Below are 22,701 nucleotides of genomic sequence, written 5' to 3' on the forward strand. Positions count from 1 at the left end.
CGCCCACAGAGAGCTGACAAAGAAGCGCCCTGGGGATGCTAAGAAAGGATCCACAGAAGCTCAGAGAGGAGGTCACTGAAGCCAGGAGCCGAAGGCAATGAAACCTGGGAGTGAAGGATGAGCAGACACCAGCCATGTGCCTTGGTATATGACAGAGGAACCCCGGATTTCATCTGCCTTTCTTCAGAGAAGGTATCGTCCTATTAATTTGGACATTTTCCTGACCTTAGAACTGTAAATTTGTAAACTAATAAGCCACCATTGTAAAAGCCAACCCATTTCTGGTATATTGCATTCCAGTGGTATATTGCATTCCAGTGGTATATTGCATTCCAGCAGCTTTAGCAAACCTAAACAAGCCCCCAGTGGCCAAATCTGAGTAACAGTTGAACTGTTGTTGCCCAACAATTTGAGCAACAAAATAAATGATGATGTTGGATTATTCTAAGAAAATAAAAATACAATAAATATTCATGAGCCCACCTTGATAAAAATAAATAATTGAATAAGTTAATCAGTGGGGCAGAAGAAACAAGTCTTTACAGAAGAGTTTTTTTGAAAATCTGCCAATATTTCTCCCCAGGAGATGAGCTTGATTCTCCTAACCCTGAGGGTGGGCTTAACTAAGTAACTTGCTTCCAAAGTGTAGAGAATGGAAAGGGAAACCTAGAAAATTTACAGTGGGGAAACCTGGCAGACACTAGTGATCAAGGTTAACATCACCAGTAGTGAGTGCTTTCTAGATTGGGCACCCTCTTCTATGATGAGATGAGAAAGACACTCACCTTTGTAGTATTCTTCTCCCAAGCCCCAAACTCTAGTACAATCATAAGAAAACATCAGACAAACCCAATTTGAGTGACATTCTATAAAATACCTGATCAACTGTATTCAAATGCTTTGAGGACATGAAATACAAGGAAAAACTGAGAAACTGTCACAGACTGGAAGAAACAAAGAAAACATGATAACTGATTGCAATGTGGTACCCGAGATTGTGTGCTGCAATAGGAAAAGAACATTTGTGGGAAAACTGGTGAAATCTGTATGAAGTCTGTAGTTTAGTTAATAGTTCATAGTATTGTACCAACACTAATTTCTTAGTTTTGACAAATGGAACATGGTTATGTTAACATTAGAGGAAGCTGGGTGAGGGGTATAAAGGAACTTGCTGTATTATCCTTTCAAATTTTCTATAAACTGCAATTATTCTAAAATAAAACATTTATTAAAATTATAATACCTAAATACCATATGGTATCTATACCTCAGAAGAGACACCAAACCTACACTCTTTTATAAGACAAATTCTATAAAATATTCAAGGAGCAAGTTATTTTTTGTCTTATGCAAAATAATGACAGAGGGAATGAGGAGATAATTCTCAACTCATCCTATGAAGATAGCATAAATTTGAAATCAAGAGAGAATAAGACTATATATATGTAAACCATATTTCCAAACAAAATTTGTCAGCATGTTTAAGAATAAAGTATATTTTTAAAAATCATATAAAAATTTAAATCCAGGACAAGTTTTAATATTTGATAATCTGAATGAATAGAAAAAAAGCACTTGATAAAATCAGCACCTCTTTCTGGTAAGCAGCTTTAGCTGGAAACAGAAGGGAAGTTTCTTAACGTGTTAAAGAAATCTCCCACTAAACCACAACCAACACCATCCTGAATGATGAATCATTAGACATTCTGACTCAAGACAGAAACAACAACAACAAAAAGAAGACAATGCCAACTATCACAAAAGCTATTCAGCATTGTTCTAGATGTGTTAAACCATAAATGGGTAAGAAAAAAGTATTAAAAGGTATAGCCCAGTGTTTCTTAAAGTGTGGTTCCTGGAGCATCAGCACCACCTGGGGCTTGTTAGAAGTGCAAATTAGGGGGGCTCACCCGAGACCTTCTGAATCAGAAAGTCTTAGAGTGGGGGACCAGCAGTCTGTTTTTCATAAGCCCTCAGGTGGTTCTGATGTGCTCTAGAGTCAGAGAACCTCAATATGATAGATGTTTTTGCCTCATCCACATGTCTTTCACTGAGTCGGTGCAGCCCATATCTCAGCAGCTGTGAGTGTTGGCTTCTAACAGTTCACAGCTGCCCTCTTCTCCTGAGAATTTTGCTCGGTTGATGGAAGTCAGTTTGCCCATAATATCTGAAGAGTCTGCCCTCCATCTAGGACAATCTCCAGTCAATGACTGACAGATATGGGGATCAAAAGGCCACCCATCTTGCCTCAAGCTGGGACAACTCTACAGTGCTATCCACAGTCCGCAGGGCATTGTGGGATCGAGCTTCGGCTGGACCACAGCTGAGCCCACCTATCTCATTTGCCCATCTTCTCCCCTTGGCCTGGTTTGCTTCCCTCACTCTCTTACAGATTCCACCAGAGAACGCAGCTTCAGTAGAAGACACTTGCACAAGATCCTTGTCTTAGGCTCTGCTTCCAGGGAAAATAAGAGCCAACAATATCACAATTTTCACCACAATTTCCAAAATAATCAAATGTGTACTAATAGTACATTCTTAGATAACACTTATGTATATGCCAAGCTCTTTCTATATATCTGCATATGTTAACTCTTTTAATGCAACAATATTCCTCTGAAGTAGATATATTATTCTCAATCACAGGTGAGGAAACCAATGCACAAAGAAGTTTAATAACTTTCATGATGCCTTATAACTATGTTTCTGTGTTAGTTGGGTAAAAGATAAATGTTCAGATATAATTTGAGTGTTTAAGTAACTTAAAATTACTATAAATTTAAAATTTAGTAATTGAAGTGTAAAAAATGAAGATAAGTTTGCCAAAGTACAGGCACAGCTAATGATTCTATTCATAAATAACTATAATTTAGTTTTCATTGCATATATATATATACTTATTTTATTACATAGCTATTGCAGAAAGAGTAACAGACACCAAATATAGTTATCCCTTTCCATCTCAATCCTTAGTTTCCACATTCAGAAACTAAATAGAATCAGACAAATTTTTGGATGAGTCCATGCTACCTGAATTCTCTCTGTTTGCTATTTAAAACTCAAGAACCAAATAAATATTAACATAGTTTTTCTCACTATCTGGACTTGCTATCTGAATACTCACTCTTCAGCTTTAGAAAGAGGACAGAATTGATATTTTTAATGCAATTTTATTGAGATATATTCACATACCAGATAATCATCCAAAGTGTATAATCAGTGGTTCACAGTATCATCATATAGTTGTTCATTCATCACCACAATCAATTTTTGAACATGTTCATTATTCCAAAAAAAGAATAAAAATACAAGTAAAGAAGAACATCCAAAACACCCCATCCTCCATCCCCCCATTATTCATTTACTTTTTGTCCCTGTGTTTCTACTCATCCATCCCTACACTGTATAAAGGGAGTGTGAGCCACAAGGTTTCACAATCACACAGTCACACCGTGTAAGCTACATGTTATACAGTCATCTTCAAAAATCTAGGCTATTTGGTTGCATTTCAACAGTTTCAGGTATTTCCTTCTAGCTATTCTGATACACTAAAAACTAAAAAGGGGTATCTATATAACGCATAAGAATAACCTCCAGAATGACCTCTCAACTCCAGTTGAAATCTCTCAGCCACTGAAACTTCATTTTGTTTCATTTCTCTTCCCCCTTTTGGTCAAAAAGTCTTTCTCAATCCCATGATGCTGGGTCCAGGCTCATCCTCAGGTGTCATGTCCCATGTTGCCAGGGGCATTTACACCCCTGGGAGTCATGTCCCATGTAGCGGGGAAGGCAGGGAATTTACCTGTAGAGATGGCTTAGAGAGAGAGGCTACAACAGAGTGGATACCGAGAAAAAGTTGTATTCCATTTTCTACTCCACATTTCCTCTACATTACATGAGACCCTCAGACTAGCTCTGAGCCAAAGGGGCCTGTGACATTTGCTCCCAGGCTGAGGCAGTGAAGAGAGCATGTGGGCTCTTCAGCCTCCCTCCTCCTGTGTCACTGTGGCTCTGAACGCCGCCTGTCCCATTTTGTGCAGCTGCAAGTAGGCAGAACCATCAACCACCTGGTCCCCATGGCAACTCCCCAAGCTGAGCCCAGGCCACCTTCAGAGGACATGTGTTATGGGTGGGAAGTTAGAGAAAACAAAAAACACTGTTAGATGTAGTCACAGAGATTTTGGTGTTAACGCATTGCTGCAGCATAACCTAACCTATCCTGACTAATAAATAATTATTTAAAAGAAATATCAAATCAGTGGAAAAGGAGGAAAAACATGTTGGAATAATTGCTTTACAGGTAGCCTTCTACCACATAATAAAAATTAAATGAAAAATTAAAATTTGGATGGAATACCAGAAAAAAAGGAAATATAGTGCCCAATTTTTATAATTTTTTGATAAGAAAAGACTTTTTATGCAGGGTGGCAATTCAGGTATTAAAGAAAATGAAGGGCAGCCATGATTAAAAAACAATGAAAAATTTTCTTACAAAGAAAGGCATATTAAAGATTTCAAAAATAATTTGCAAGTTGTGCAAGCACCTTTATTAAACACCTGTGTGTGCACACACATACACACATACACATAATTATGATGTATATCCAAAATATTTAAAAAGACATTATGTACATATCAGCTAAGAGCAAGTGACCTTCCAGTCAATATAAAATAATAATGGATCAAGGGTATAAATAGACACATTACAGAATAAGAAATTCAAATGGATAATAGGAATATTTACAGAGGCCCATCATCCTTAGAATCAGAAAAATGAAAATTAACAATATATCATTTTTTTTCCTTAAACTGAAGAAATGTTCAAATAATGATTATATATAAATAATACGTAAGGACACAAGGTGAAAAATCAGACAGTGTCATGCATTGTCAGATACCATAAATAAAAAAAGCTTTTTGAGAATAATTTAATTGAATCTATCAATTTAATAGTATCTTTGACTCAGCAATTCCACTTCTAGGCAATGAGCATGATACAATCACTTTTGGATGATAAGAAAATGTCTAGTATGACATGTATATATATTATCATTTGTTACTTCTGAATATATGAAAACCCTATTTAAATTTTATGTAATATTTATTCTTGAATCTATTAAAGTAAAATATATTAGTTAAAAAATAATTTGCAGATCTTCCTATTGAATCAATTGTGTGTGTGTATATCTTTGATCATTGCTTCAAAACTCTTGTCATTATTATAATATTCTTCTCAATTTTACCGTATTATTACATATAAATATTTACATCATAATTTTATTTAAATCAACTAACTCTCATTACTCAAATTTATTTTTAAAAGCTCATGGCATTGTATAAGTGGAAGACAACTACAAGTGTAAAATAAAATTGTAAATATCAGTAATGCACCATATAATGTAAATAATAAATAAATATAATTACATAAATATATAATGTAAATAATAAATAAAAAAACTTCCTTTTTAGTTTTCTTTTAGTTCTCTGCTATTTTACCATACTGTTTCATTTAAATTTCCTACATGCTAACTTCATTTGTGTGACTGAAATAAAATTGCAGCATATAAATAATAATAACAATAAATGTAAACATTTTTAAATGAATGCCTAAAAATAAGTTCCTCAGTGAAAAAGGAGATGTATTTGATCAATCAGATAAGTGATACTGATGACATTTGAGACAACAATGATATTTTATGTTAATATGACAATTTAATTTCTTTAATTTTAGCTAACTAGCACCAAATTACCCTACTCCCATGTGATTGGAAAGGGTAAAATATCTTCTTTGACAGTGTTAAATACTGATAATTGTTAATCTGAAAGAACTAAGTTATCCACTTAACTTTTACCTCAGGAAGATACTGGAAACACTAAAGAATCAGGTTTTATGAATGTGTCAGTTTACATGGTGATATCCAAAAAGGATGGGAATAATGTACAACATGCCATCGTCATCTGATTTGAGGAAGTACTCATGAATACCACTTATTAGGTCTTTCAACTGTCTTTTTAGGAAGTTCAAAATAGTTTTCAGTTATTATATGAGTTTATAGCCAGGTTGATTTACCGTGTTTTAGGTATTTGATTGAATGGGTGAATTTGGTTAGAAGATATGCTTCCATGCTAAACAGTCTATGCACCATGCTAAACCGTCTACACAATTATCTCATTTAATTCCCGCAATACCCTACAGGATTGGGATTCCCATTATTCAGTTAAGAATTTGAGGTTCAAAAAGGTGAAGTGAACTGGCTATGGTCACAGAGCTAGTAAGCCACAGTATGTCTCAGAATCAAAAACAGAACCTGGGAATGCCGGCTTCCAGAACTATCATCTTCTAAATTGGACATAGAGGCTACAGTCTCCTCAGGACAATTTGTCTCATGTCCCCTGCACTGGGCCTCAGTTGTGGGAGGGAACCACTGCTCAGTCAACAGTGACCCTGGAATGTGCAAGCCTCAAGACCAAGGATCCCATGACACGGCTGGTTCCATGCTCCACAGACACGCTTTCAGCAAGCTGTTGGCTGGCAGGGCCACCTCTGAGCCCAGAATGTGTGTGTGTATGTGGTGTGCAAACACACCCAGGCCATTCTAATAAATGCCACCGTCAGAGACCCAGAGGTGGAAAAATAAGCTTTGGAACATCTGCCTCTCCAGCCTTTCTGTCCCTCTCTAGTCCTTTCTTCTTCCTCTCCAGCCCCAACCTACGTGCCCTCTACAAGCCCTCCTAGAGCTATCAGCTTCTGTCTCCTCCTCCACTGCTTTTTCATCTAAAATCATCTTCTGTTCACACATTATACTTTTTTGAAATGATAAACTAGATGAACAAAAATACTCTAATGTCCACAGTTGCTGTCAGATTTATTATTTAGGTATATTACACATGTATATGATTGACTTTTATGCATTTATAGTGTAATAGGCTCTTCAGCCTTCACTGAAATGATTAATCTTATTCAGCAATGAATATTTTTAAAGTTCCCTATGAATGTTTGAATTAGTCACTTGTATTTCTCTGCACTGAGACCCCAAATTCAGTCAGTAGTTTCAGGAACTACTAATACTTGCAATTTCTATCGAGGAGATAACTTGAACTGACAAGTGATTGTATCATCCTTGTTTCCTCTTTTTAACCATAACTCAGATGCTAAATTGAGAAGCTGCTTGATGCTCTGCTCTGCTGTTTAATTGTGCCATGTGGTTCTTAAAAGGCTTTTTCTTTTTCTTTTTTTTTTTTTTTTTGAACAGTCAAGATAAAATTGGCTTCTGGTCAGCAACTCATTTTCTTTTTCCCTCCTCTGAGGTTGAGTAGCCAAAAAGGATTTTGTTTTGTTCCCTTTTGCCTGCCTGCAAAGCTATGGGTAGCCAAATATGACTACAAATTATCTACATTGTTTTTATGAAGAAAAATATATTTATTTTTCTAGAACTTGGAAACATTTCTTGTGAGGGCCAGGGAACTGATGTTGTCCCCTGATTTCTGTCCCACTCTCACCCTAATTGGAGGGACCTGAGCACACCAGAGGATGTGGGAAGCTAAATTAGGGTATTATGAAAATAGTTCACAAAGCAAGTGGAAAGCTATATATAAAAATGATATTTACTTCTCATTTTAAATGAAGACTAAGACAAAAGGCATATAGGTAAACACAGCTGCAACATTTTTAGGCATATAATCAAATGCAAAAATAATATTGGAAAACTATGTTAATTATTGTAATTAAATTGTGAACAGTATTGATAGGAAAATATCTTTAGAACATATAAAATCAAAGTGGATCTTATCACATTATGGGAGTTTGCTCTGTTATATATGATGTGCCTAGATGGATGTCCAGTTTAATCAACTCCCTCCTACACCCTAGCAATAAGGTAGAGAAAGGGATGGACTGAAAGGGTCCATTGAAATTCTCCAGACCTATCCACGTCTTGGCCCCAATTTCAAGTCACAGGGAAATAAGTTTATCTGATCCAAAGCCTAAAAGTTGGTAAGGAATAATGGAAAAAACATAGAGTTTGGAATCAAACTGATACGTATTGAAGCATGGCTGAGCACCTTCTTATCAGTGTGATTTGAGTTTCTATGTTCCTATCTGTAACATGAGAAATCCAAATTCTGCTAATAAAAGAAAATGTGCCATGATCCTATCATATTTTTACTCCATTGTTATTATATGGGCATGAAATTCTTATTCTTGATCCTAAATGCCTTGGGGTTTGAGGACTAGCAGAACTTGGCCCAACCACAGAATCTACCATGTTGCCAAAATCTTGAACACTCTGTATTTGACTTTAATCTTCATATTCACTATTCCCCCTGGAATTCATGAAGGCATTTCTTCCCCCAATAAAGGTTCTTAAACTGATGCTGAGCCCCTCCTCTGGTCTACCAAGCTTCCCTTTTATGATATTTCTGAGGGTAAAAGAAAACTGGTCTGCAACAAACAGGTACCATTTCTCCTAGTTACTTTACATCATCCAAGACAAAACGCTCTTTCCAGTTTTCCAATCAACCTTTAATCACAGGAAAGGTTGGTTGAAGATCCACACTGGAGTCTTCCCCATCTGTTGCTTCGTGGAAGTGTTTGCACCGGCTCTGGGCTTTCTGCCGAATCCCATTTCCATCATAAGTCTTGTGTTTCCTGTGCATATTCTCACTCTCTACACGTTAACCCCCTTTTCAGTTTTCACTTAAATCTTATCTCTCACTTGATGAGCAATTTTTTCACTGGCTGGGACATTTTACAACAGTTTCAAAAATGTCTTTTTTCTCATTTCTGTAGGGAGAAACTGGTGAACTTGTTCATTCCTCAGATCTAAGCCATTGCTGAATTCAACATTTCTCTCTTAAATTTACTCACTTCTACATTCTGGCTAAGAACCTGAAGTGTGTCAGATTGCTTCACTTTTTCTTTATTTTCATCATCTGCACTAAAGGTTGGCTTTTTTTGGTGGGGGAAGTAGACAATTATCACGCAAAGAAACTAAGTTTTTTTATCAGTGAATAAAAATTACTGCACATATCAGGTAGATACTCACCGTAGCAAAACATAACAGTATTTGCTTGAGGTTATTAGTGGAAGAGCCAGCATTCAAAGCCCGCATTCTTTCCACAACACAGTAAGTCAAATAAACTAATGAGCCTCAAATACATTATCTGTAAAATGAGAATTACAATAATAATGATATCAGCTTAATAATGTTGTGAAGATCAAATAAAATAATATTTGTGAAAAACTTTTATACAGTGGTACATACTCTGTTCCACAGCGCTGTCTCCTCTACAATAAGTATTCCATTCCAGTGCAGCCCCCACCCACACACCCAGCAACCTGCCTAGGAGATTTCATGGTTTAAAGACTCAAACTGACTCTATCTAGGGAAAAGATGATAGGGATTTCTGCAAAGTTGGGAAAACACTTAAAAATAAATATTTTTACATAAGCAAAATAAAATATTAAAGGCATCCACACCAAATAAATCAGCATCAATATCAAGCTAAGCATCCTTAATGAATAATTATGTGTTTTGTAAATTAATTTCCTCTTAACATCTTTTTTCCCTCGGAAAGTTCTACAGATCTTCTTCGTTGGTGGTATCGAGAAGATATTTGCTAATTCATCTTGTTAGTTGTGGATAACAAACAGATTAGGGGTCGATTATTTTGCCTTTTTCTGGTCCTCCATCAAAATGCTCAATAAATTTCTGATCCTATGTCTAATAATTATATCCTCCTGCCTTCTGGGTTATGCCATGATCTTTAATTACCAAAGTTTCTTGGATCTGTGAGATGGAAAAGGTTTGCAGATGTTTTTCAAACTTGTCTCAGTATTTTCTAAAATTCTCTTTGCAAATTCATGTTAGAGCAGCAACCATCAGATCCTCTTGAGTTTGCTCCAGCTCCTCCCCTCCTCAGGTTATCCCTGCTGGGCAGTGCCGTGTTCTAGGTTGCCTCTATGTCATCTTTCATTTGTTCTTTCTCTTAAGTCCTTATTGCTAAAATCACTGTTTTTCTCTCTTCCATTGTTGCAGATTGAATCGTGTCCCCCGTAAAAGACATTCAAGTCCTAACACCTGGTCCTGTGGGTGTGAACCCATTTGTAAATAGGACCTTTGGAGATATTAGTTAAGGTGTGGACTCATTTGTGACTAGGATCTTCAAAGATCCTATTTAGATGAGGCCATATGGGGTTGGGGTGGGCATTAATCCTTATGATTAGAATCTTTCTAAGCAAAAAAATCCAGAGGCAGTCAGTGAACAGGAGCCAGAAGTCAGAAGCAGCAGATAATGAGACAGATTGCCATGTAAAGGAGGCAGAAGTACAAGCCAAAGGACCCCAAGACACCCTAGAACACTACAGACTCCAAGAGAAAGTATGACCTGTCAAGAGCTTCATTTTGGATTTCTAACCTCCAAAACTGTGAGACAATAAATTCCTGTTGTTTAAGCTAACCCATTCTGTAGTGTTTGTCATAGCATCCCCAGCAGGCTACAACTTCTACTTTATTTCTCTTTTCTATTAATGAATCCCATTTCCCCTCCCCCCTTTTTTTGCAATTATCCCCAACAGAAGTGATGTGCAATTCTAATAACTAGAAGACAAAATTCTCTCCCCCGACAAAGGGGCATTCAGATAGTTTTACTTATTAAGGAAATGTAAGAGATCATGAATTATTACAATAGTAGGCATCCAATAAATGTGGGTCAATCAAGTCCAAACTGTTCTATTAGATATTATAAGGCATTATCAAGGTTTGATTGAATGTCTTGCTCCAAGCTACACCCAAACATAACCATAACCCTATAGTTAGCCGTAACCCAGTAGTTAAGATCATTCATTTTGGAATCACCTACTAGCTGAACATAATCCAACATTTGCCACCGACTAGTGCATGATCTTGGGAAAGTTACCCAATGTTGCCAGACTTTAGTGTTTCATTTCTAGAGAAAATACCTGCTGTGAAGATGAAGTTAAATGAGGCATGCCAAGTACAAGGCACATGCTTATTTATTTCATAAATATTAACTACCCAGCTGATAATAATGGAGTGAAAAATTATTTCTCTCTCATTTATTTTATCATATATATTATTACCTTCCATATTACTCCTTTATAAAGTACATTTGCAAAATATTTGAAAAATCATATGACTATTCCAATCACACTTGCAGACTGGACCCCATGTAGCAAATAAACAGTGTTCAGTAAATGTCTACACAATCTGTTGAGTGCCTTGAATTTAGGTGCAATCAGAAAACAGTTTTAATTGTTCTCCAATTCCTCTCTCCAAACATGCTTTGATGCATCACCCTTCATCTTCACTTGAACATTAATTTCTGGCTGCATTCTATTATGAGGATTGCATTTTGTCTGTAAGACCTTCTTCAAGGTTTTTTAAAGTCCATTAATCTGTTTCAAACCATCCCATTCCCACCCAGTTCAGTCCTGACCTTTAGTGAGGCCCTTTGGTAAGGAAAAGAACATGGTCTGCCCTTTCCTTGTTTATTTATTTCCTCTTACAAACTACATCAAAAGCTCCTCCTAGCCCCTCAAGGGTCAGATTGAAGTTGAAGAAAGATTTGAGAAAAAGGGACAAAAGTCTTACTCACCGGTTTTGTTATTATATGATCCTTCGAGTGCAGGTGTCCAAATGCTGGGTTTGCCCTTGGAAACAGACATGTGGGTTCTTCAGAAACCTTACAGAACCTGACCACTGCATACATCCTAGACTCATATGGAGACTCTTCAACTCACTTCTAGTCCCCCCCTTCACCAGCTCCTGTACCCGGAAGTCCACCACACAGCCCCATAATGCTGGGCCCCCTCTTGGTCTGGGTCTCTTGAAATCAACTCAAGATTGGCTACTTTCTTGAGCATTCACCTAGCTCTGGAGAAGCCCCATATCATTGCCAGTGGGAATATAGGACACCATATAGCCATCCTTTTCCCTCATCACCAGCTTCTTATTATTTGGGCTACTTGGAGTGGAGATATGAGGCTGCTATACCAGCTGAGCTCTCTCATAGTATTTAGCTCAAGAAGGATAAATCTAATCTCTCTCTTTGATTGTGGGGGAATTAACGAGCTCTTCTCTCTTTGAGCACCAGTCAGGATATCTAGACTAGTGAAGTCCCATTCAATATCCTGTTAGATACATGTCTTAAATAAATCAATGCAGTCTTTCTGTGAATGTGTGTTGAATGAGTGAATGAAGAAATGAAGTTTGCGCATACACAAACTTCTTGTGAATCTACTTTTATACAAACTAGATCAAAAGCTTGATAATGGCAGAAAAGGCTCTGAATCCTATTTCTTTTAACCATATAAACATACACTGGCAATTACTCATACTCTAGTGCATTGTTTAAATATCCCAATTATATATTTTTGCCTTCACTTTTTGATTCAGTTATTATTGATATTTTAAAGCTATTTATCCATTTAATAGCATAATAAAATTATTATATTGGTGGATTAAATATGTAATATGAACAGGCTAACATAGGAGGTGAAGATGTATGTGGAACTCTTGGAGAAGACTGGAGGAGAAAAGATCACTGACATTTATTAATCACCTACCATGAGCCAGGTGTTGACTTAGCTGCCTATATGATATCTTCCCTATCTCTTACAACAATGCAGCAAGGCAGCTAAATTACAGGTGCCAAAAAACAGGGCTATAAGACATTAAATAAGTAAATGACAAACGGGATTCAAAGTCAGATCTGTTTCAAAAGACCCAAAGTCCATTTTCTTCAGTCTTGGCCAATTCTGAAGTCAGAAAATTCTGAAATGAAAGTCCTTTGCATGCTCTATGCTGTTGTGTCAAATTGCTCCTTTGGATTTCTCCCTCACTGAACTAATTTTCTCAAAGGAATACACACACACACACACACACACACAGAGCATTTCTCCACTTAACAGTGAGCTTTGTGAGAACAGGGGCCAGATAGATAGGTAGGTAGGTAGATAGATAGATAGATAGATAGATAGATAGATAGTTAGATAGATAGATATAGATAGATAGATATAGATAATCTCTGTCCCCAGCATTTAGCATGGTTCCTACTGCTCAGCACATAATAAATGTCCTATGTATTTAACTAAATTAATAAACAGTATATCATGGGACAAAATGATGCCAAAGGAGCTGCAGAAAATATATGAATGCCTTGAGTTTATCTAAAAAGGTAGGTTTTTAGGAAATGTCCATGTTTTTTAAATTAAAATAAATGAAATTTGATACCTTTTTTCCTTTGTGTGTGTGAGAGAGAGAGATTTGCTAGTAAATAATTTCCCTTTATAAAACAGGGATGAGCAGATTGTGGCAGCTGAATAGAACATCCTGGCAGACTACATTAGGAGAAGGATAATATGAGAATCAGTGTTTCAAGCATTCCCCTAAAAATCAACTCGCTAAATAAAAAAATATACAATCTCTGAGAAAGGTGAGATATTTAGAAGGTGTGAGCAGAAATGAACAATTGTCTTTCTCTTCTTCAGATCTCTCATTCCCTAATTGTTCCTGGTCTGCTTCATAAAGATCTCTAGATGGAGTTAATTGCCTTTAAATACCAAAGTAGCAGTCTCTATCTTTTACAACTTTTTGAAGATATATTTTATTTTCCTGGAGAGCCTGTAATTTCATAATACTGATTGTGAAACTAGGAGCTGCCACAAATGATGGTGCCCAATCCTTGCTTTAAATGGTAGAACAGAATTACAAGGCCAATTTACCAAGGATGTACTATTACACCTCTTGTATCCTGCATCTGTGCTTTGGTGTGCAAAAGGGGTCCTTTCTACTTGCTGACATACGATTTCCGGTATCAGTTCAGGGGTTTAGGTGCATGCTGATTGCAGTACGAAAAAAATTCTTACACTTGGGATTCCACTCTTACACTCCAGAGCAAAACGCTCCCAGACTGGATTTAGTAGCCCCTGCTTTTCTCCTATTTCGCAAACCAACAATCAACAGTGTCAGGATTTCACAGTAGTAACTTCATTTGTTTGTCTATATAACTCCAGATCTAGCCTACACTCTCTTAAGCAGGATGCTTAGATAGGAATTTCAAATAGAGCCCTTAAAGTTCTAGACGTAGGGCTTTCTGAGACAGGCTACTTCAAAATCCATCCCTTAGTAATAATTCTACCTCACTTGTAAACTGTTGTGAAGGTTCCCTGCCACTACCAACTCACCGTCACCATTCAAAGCACCTGCCACATTTACTTGCTCCAAGGAAGGTAGATAGAAAGGCTAGTTTTTAATAAAAATAATGATGATGATGATGATGATGATGTTGTAGTAGTAGTAGTAGTAGAAGGAGGAGGAGGAGGAGAAGCAGGAGGAGAAGGGGGGGAAGGAGAAGGAGGAGGAGGAGGAGGAAGTCCAGGATACTGTGTAGGTACAAACGGCTTAAGCCATGAAAACATTCATCATCTGTATAAAAACTAAGCAGAGATAGGGTGATTCCAGGATTGGTTAACTTACCAACTCAGCTATATCAATAAGGACCCAGGCTCATTTCATCTTTCTGCTCTTCTATCCTCGGTGTGTTGACTTTTGTGCTCAGACTCACCTCCCTTATGGTGACAAGACAGCTACAGCATCACACACCCCCATACAACAGCTAAAGGCAGAAGAGGGAAAGACTTTTCTTGTCCTCCATTTTTTAAATGAAGTGAACTTTCTCACCAGGTCCCTAGCACGCTCGACTCTGGTATCTTTAGCTGGAACTGCCATCACATGTGCTTTGCCAAACCAATCATTGGCAAGCGGAAAGTAATAACCATGATGGACTTGGACCGATCTTGACTCATTCCATCAGACTAGGCTGACTCTCCAGAAGCACATGGCCAAAATGGAGGAGGTCAAATGCTACCATAGGAATGAGGGAAGAGGAGGAAATGGTTCTGGATGTCACACACCTGATATAAACTGTGCTCTACATCATATTTTGTGATGAAGTCCAAGGTCAGAGAACAGAAATTACTCACCCCACCCCCACCTGAGAGTAATGCCTCATTCAGCAAATAAGCAAATATTTATGAGTACCTACTGGGAAAAATGTAATCGATTGCAAGATTATATTGATCATGTTTTCAATTCATTTATTTCTTCAATTCATTTGAACATGAACATGCATTTAGTAAATAGTAGTCTCACTCTTTATATGGTTAAATAGTGAAATATTTACACCCTGTGAGATCTTATAATCTGATTAGGCAAACAAGGCATTACTATTCTCGTTTAAAGGAATGTTTAAGTGTGGTTTACATAGCTAAGTACAGTGGCATGCTGGAGCTGGTTTGTATAGGCTCCAGAAACCCAGTTGTGTGCATCCCTTCTTAACTCTGTGACATCCTGTTGGTAGCTTGAAACCAATCATGGTGGGAGGAGTTACAGCATGCAAATTGTTAAATACCACCAAACAGAGGATCACCCCGACCCCAGAGACTTTTGGTAAACATTAACAAGCACATCTCTGATCGCATGAAAACACAAGTCAAATGATAAAGCATGAACTCTGATTAAAACCCAAATGATTAATAGAAATAAGAATTCTTTAAAAAGTCCGACTAGCTTGATTTGCTTGATGGGCAAATAAAGGAAGGAGTGAGGAAATAAGCTATCAAGAAACGCCTTGGGGAGAAGTAGTGGAATTTGAAAAATGGGTAGTGTTCGGATAGTCAGAGAAGTTGGAAAGGGCTTCTCAAGGAGAACAGCATGAATAAAAATCTGGAAGCAGAAAAAAGGATTTGATGAGTATATCCACACGGAGGGAGTAAAAGATGTACATGAAGTACCAGGAGTATGAAGTAAGACTGAAGAGCTGATCTGCGCCTTGAGGGCAGGCTTTGTATCTTATACAGACATTTACTAGTGACTTGCATAGGGAGAAGCTCAAATGTTGGTCAAATAAATCTTAGAGGCAATCCAGCCAAGATCTCCTCTTCAAAGTCTGGGCCATCACATTTAGTCTTGGTTGTGTTGACCATATAAAGAGTTAAGCAGCATTTTTAAAGAAAGGGTGCATGCCACTTTGGATGTATTATATCCCCCAAAACTCCATTATCTTTCATGCAATTTTGTAGGGGCAGACGTATTAGTGTTGATTAGGTTGGAATCTTTGAGTGTTTCCATGGAGATATGACTCAATCAACTGGATGAGACCTTTGATTGGATAATTGCCATGGAGGTTGGGTTGCTTTGCATATAGTATGTCCCCCCAAAAAGCCATATTCTTTAATGCAATCTTGTGAGGCAGACATATTAGTATTGACTAGGTTGGAACCTTCGGACTGAGTGTTTCCATGGAGATGTGACTCACCCAACTGTGAGTGACACCTTTGATTAGGGTGTGGCCTCTTGATTGAATGTTTCCATGGAAATGTGGCCCCACCCATTCAGGGTGGGTCTTGATTAGCTCAATGGAGTCCTATAAAAAGAGCTCAAAAACAAAGGGACATCAGAGCAACTGAGAGTGACATTTTGAAGAGGAGCTATAGCTAAGAGAGGATGAAACACCCCAAGAGCAACATTTTGGAGAATGCCATTTTGAAACACAACCTGGGAGCAAGCAGACACCAGCAACATGCCTTTCGAGCTAACAGAGGTTTTCTGGACACCAATAGCCATCCTTCAGCGAAGGTACCCTGTTGTTGATGCCTCACCTTGGGCACTTTATGGCCTTAAGACTGTAACTTTGTAACCAAACAACCCCCCTTTATAAAAGCCAGTCCATTTCTGGTGTTTTGTAAAAGGCAGCATTAGCAAACTGGAACAGAGGTGTTACCCCACCCATTCAGGGTGGGTCTTTATTAAATCACTGGAGTCCTATAAAAAGAGGTCAGAGACAGAAGGAGCTCAGAGCAACTGAGAGTGACATTTTGAAGAGGAGCTGCAGCTAAGAAAGGATGAAACACCCCAAGAGCAACATTTTGGAGAACGCCATTTTGAAACACAACCCAGGAGCACGTGGACACCAGCCTCGTGCCGTCCCAGCTAACAGAGGTTTTCGGACGCCAGTGGCCGTCATTCAGTGAAGGGACCCTGTTGTTGATGCCTTACTTTGGACATTTTTATGGACTTAAGACTGTAGCTTTGTAACCAAATAAATTCCTCTATTTCCTTGAAGATAACAATACTTAAACACAAAAACTAAATCCAAGATCTGAGAATGTGGAACTTCCCTCTCTTCTTTATCCCTCTTCCTGCCCCTAGCCCTTCTCCAATCTCTTTTTTTTTAATATGATTTGATTAAACCTTCTAACTAACAGAGTCTATCTTATCCAAAAACTCCACCTACTTGGTGAGGTTTGATTAAACACTAAAATAATTGAAACATGCCAATGAAACATTTCGGTCCAAGCAATGGGAGCTAGCTGATTCCTAAACACACACACCCTGTACATCGAATACAGTCATTGTTTTGTGTGGTTGCTGTTTCATTCAGCAGGCATTACAAAGGCATTTCTTTCACTGCAGTATTCCTGAACTTAGACAGCACAAGAGAGGAAAGTCAATTTCCTCTGAGTCACCTAGCTAATTATGGTAGGGCTTAAGAAAAAATTTCCAATCAGTTATTCCTCCCTTCCACTCTTCTAGCCAATAAAGTTGCATATTTTACTCTGAATTGGGTTATCCAAAGTAATATGACAGCTTCTGTAGTTAAGAAGGGAAAGGAATCAAATAATATGCCTTTTTTATTACTCAAATTAATTGATCTGAAGTATCAATAAGGCAGGGTTGCCAGCATTAGCAAATGAAAATCAGGGACACCCAGTAAAATACAAATTATTCCTAATTGTCTATGCATGTGTACATTGAGATAAAAATATTGCATGAGAAATATCTATACTAATAAGTATTTGTTGACAATCTAAAATTTATTTCTAAATCACATACTTCTTCCATTATTTATACTTAGTATATATTATTTGGTTCTCCCTAATAGTTTCTTATTTTGCCAATATTGTTTATAAAATTTCTAGTCTCTCTTCTACTTACATTGTTACATAGCTTTGACGGTGGTCACATACAACTTATTTTTTGTCCACTGAACATTTATTAAGGAGAAAGCATGCTCAACATTAGAATTATGAGCCAGGAAATCAAACATGTACTGACTGATTGAGAGACTTGCTCTTCCGATTTGAGTCAATCAAGCACATAATGCCATCTTCCATGGGATAACTTGCTTTTCCATTCCTCAGGATTATATTGCATCTCTCAATCATTGACTTTTTAACAAATTTGTTCACTGATTTATTTTTTAAAATGCATTACTGTCAATTTTTATTCCCTTCTTCTTCAACACAACACACAATGGTTCCATTTGTTCTCAGGCTGGAAGAGCATCTGGTAATGTCCATGTAAACGATTGAATTCTTCAAAGAGCAAACTTCATTTTGAAATAGAGTCATAGTGAGTGCCATAATAATTATCCGCATCAAGTCAGAATTTCTTTTCCTGTTCATAAGTAATGTTGTTCCTGTTAGCAATAGCCTTGGCACTTAAAGGAATACATGTTTTTGTCAATTCTTTCCCCAACATATCCAAAAAGTTCCTTTTTTTTTTTTTGATGCTGATTAGATTTTTTTTATTCATTTTATTGAGAGATATTCACATACCATGCAGTCATACAAAACAAACTGTACATTCGATTATTCACAGTACCATTACATAGTTGTGCATTCATCACCAAAATCAATCCCTGACACCTTCATTACCACACACACACAAATAACAAGAATAATAATTAAAATGAAAAAGAGCAATTAAAGTAAATAAGAACACTGGGTGCCTTTGTTTGTTTGTTTGTTTCCTTCCCCTATTTTTTTTTTAATCTTCATTTTATTGAGATACATTCACGTACCACACAGTCATACAAAACAAACTGTACATTTGATTGTTCACAGTACCATTACATAGTTGTACATTCATCACCTAAATCAATCCCTGACACCTTCATTAGCACACACACAAAAATAACAAGAATAATAATTAGAGTGAAAAAGAGCAATTGAAGTAAAAAAGAACACTGGGTACCTTTGTCTGTTTGTTTCCTTCCCCTATTTTTCTACTCATCCATCCATAAACTAGACAAAGTGGAGTGTGGTCCTTATGGCTTTCCCAATCCCATTGTCACCCCTCATAAGCTACATTTTTATACAACTGTCTTCGAGATTCATGGGTTCTGGGTTGTAGTTTGATAGTTTCAGGTATCCACCACCAGCTACCCCAATTCTTTAGAACCTAAAAAAGGGTTGTCTAAAGTGTGCGTAAGAGTGCCCACCAGAGTGACCTCTCGGCTCCTTTTGGAATCTCTCTGCCACTGAAGCTTATTCCTTCCCCCATTTTTCTACTCATCCATCCATAAACTAGACAAAGGGGAGTGTGGTCCATATGGCTTTCCCAATCCCATTGTCACCCCTCATAAGCTATATTTTTATACAATCGTCTTCAAGATTCATGGGTTCTGGGTTGTAGTTTGATAGTTTCAGGTATCTACCACCAGCTACCCCAATTCATTAGAACCTAAAAAGGGTTGTCTATAGTGTGTGTAAGAGTGCCCTCTCGGATCCTTTCGGAATCTGTCTGCCACTGAAGCTTATTTCATTTCCTTTCACATCCCCCTTTTGGTCAAGTAGATGTTCTCCATCCCACGATGCCGGGTCTACATTCCTCCCCGGGAGTCATATTCCACGTTGCCAGGGAGATTCACTCCCCTGGGTGTCAGATCCCACATAGAGGGGAGGGCAGTGATTTCACCTGCCAAGTTGGCTTAGCTAGAGAGAGAGGGCCACATCTGAGCAACAAAGAGGCATTTCGGAGGAGGCTCTTAGGCACAATTATAGGGAGGCCTAGCCTCTCCTTTGCAGCAACCGTCTTCCCAAGGGTAAAACATATGGTAGAGGGCTCAACCCATCAAACCACCAGTCCCCAGTGCAGGAGAATTCTTCAGTAACAGTGCTTGCCCTTCTTTCAGTTTACATCATCCTATTGCTAGAGAGGTATTGTAAACTATGAATAAGAAATAAGCTGTTTTCATTCAATTGATTATTAAAAATGTCAACAAGAATTTTGGGGTGTTTTCTTCAGAAATAAAATATAATGTCAGTGTTTGGAATAAACTGGGGTTTCTCTCAACTGCATTTGTCAAAGAGAGACATAGGCTTTTGAATGTGAGAGAATTGAAGTATACAGACACCAACAAAATAACAAAAATCCTTTAATTACTTAGTTTGAACAGTTTAAATGCTGAACTAAAAGAACAATTTCATGACAATTACTTTAATGTCAACAGAAAAGACAGGAGACACTTTTGAGCAGCATTATGCAGAATCTGGGCACAACAGCCAACACCTTCCATAGAATCTTTCATGCTTTTTTAGAACATTGAATAAATACTGTCTGAACCTTGACTCAAACATCCACCAAAATTTGGGTTTGTATTATCTCCAGGATAAGCATTACAAGTTCATTATTCATTCCTACCTCAATAGCAAAATTTTGCTGTTGTTTCTAAAATCTCATCTGGGAGGTGATTACTCTCCATAGCTTTACAAGCAAGACTTTTTGATGAGAAAAAATATTGTGTGAGCAAAGGGAAAGTTTTTTTCTGCATGTGATTCCTTGCACTCATGGTTATACCATAAAAAACTGAGGCATTTAGATCTTTGATTATCTCTGTGGTAGTAAATGGAATTATAATTTTTTTTTCTTACTGCGGTAGATTCAGTCCTGGTACTTAAAGTTTTGTTTGCAATTTTGGAATCAGAAAGTACTTCTGGCAGCAGTAAATTCAAATAGCTGTTTGAGCTAAAAGTCTGATGGTGATACATTGTATGGAAGGCCATTAAAAGTTCTGCTGCCTTTATTTGATCTTTTTTCAACTGAATCCTCTTACCTAAAAACAAAACAAAACAAAACAAAATGTGTTATTTTACCATTTTCTTTGGTACCAGTTGAAGAAATTACACATCTCTTACGCTTAACTGTTGGTACTTGCTGGTCTATCTCATACTTGCTTAACAAATGTCCACTGTTCAGAAAACTCATCCTGAAGTTTACACTTGCACTTTGGCATTTTGGGTTCAAGTAGGTGCACATTAATACTGGATACTAACACCCACGGTGAAAATTGAAAGGATTGAATTTGATTCATCTCAGTGACACATCAGTGTAGCAGCCATTCACAAATTCAAACCCACTAATTGTAAATGGGTTGAACCATCAAAAGGGTCACAAACTTGCCCACTAACAAGAAAATAAACTCAATATCTGATGCAAAATAAGTTGAACTTCCCATTAGCCTGCAAAGAATAATTGTACCTGTAAGGAAGTCAGTCTCTCTGAACAAAGCCAGAGCAGGTCTTGCATGAGGTGTGGGGATCCTGGTCTGGAGGGATGGTTGAAATTTCAGAAGCAGGAGTATTGAAGGACTGTGGGATTTTCCACTGTGTCACTGTGGTCACTGAAGTAAGGCTACTGATGAGGGCTGACCTTCAGAAGTGCGGCCACTTGCTGATTGGCTGTCGGCCAGAAGTGCGGGGCTGTCATTGGCTGATTTTCAGAACTGGGGGTTTACCACTAATTGGGTGATGTTCAGAAGATTGGGAATGTCATTGATTTCCTAATTTCCAGAATCATGGCCAGTGGAGTGAGGCTGTCACGGACTGGCTGATGTTCAGAGCATGTATACCAATGTAATGTTATATCTGATTAACGATGGTTACTTGTTCATATCTCAGGATTTTGGCCAAAGAGCAGTTTTTTCCTTCATTGAATATGAAAAATAAGTTCTTTTAATCCTTCACAGTCCCCTCGTTAGGTCTTCCCTTAGCCAAACCTGCGGGAGAGACTTTTGGGGATGGCTCAGGTTCTTGTTCATAGAAGTATGGTTTTCAGCTAATGTTGCCATTTAAGTCACTGAAGCACCAGTTACTGTGGCAGAAAAATAGATCTAACTGCCAATTTTTGTAATTTATTGGAAAAAAAATCCCTGAATACAAGGCATTTAAGACATCCTGATATAGTCAATATAAGACATTAGACAAAATCAGTAAACGCAGGACATGACCTGTATGTGCAGGATGCCTGACAACCCTGCAGTAAGGCGTCTACTGCATTGGAAGTTTGATCCATAAATTACTTATTTCAACATGAACAGTCATAACTGTAACCAGCTAAAAAGTTAAGTGTGAATTTGATTATTTAATACACGCATAGATGCGGTAGTTGTCCATATCTATCCATCATTTCAGAGTCTATTCATTAGTTGCCAATGTCTCTTGTTACTTGGAACTTAATGTTTTCACACTTCATCTTTCTCCTGAAGTACATGTGTTTGAGTGGAAGAATTCCAACATGAGAATCTCCAAAATGACACTCTAAAAACTCACATTTGAAACATAGAGATACAGACATTGCAATATCTGCAAGTTCTCTTTCCCTGGTCTAGACATTTAAAGCTTGAGAGATGTCCAAAGATTTCATCTTATCCCAAAACATCCAAACATCAGGAAAGAGACAGACCATTTGGTTCACCACATCTTATTGTTTTTGCAATCTATTTGCAATTTAATTGTTTATTTAATGACCTCCCTCTTTTTGCCTTAACTATCTTGCCTGGTAAGCTATTCCACACATTTATGATTCTCTGCATGGGAAAAAAAATAAAAAAAAAAAA

The sequence above is a fragment of the Choloepus didactylus genome, chromosome 20 (genome assembly GCF_015220235.1).
Source record: "Choloepus didactylus isolate mChoDid1 chromosome 20, mChoDid1.pri, whole genome shotgun sequence".
NCBI lineage: Eukaryota > Metazoa > Chordata > Mammalia > Pilosa > Megalonychidae > Choloepus > Choloepus didactylus.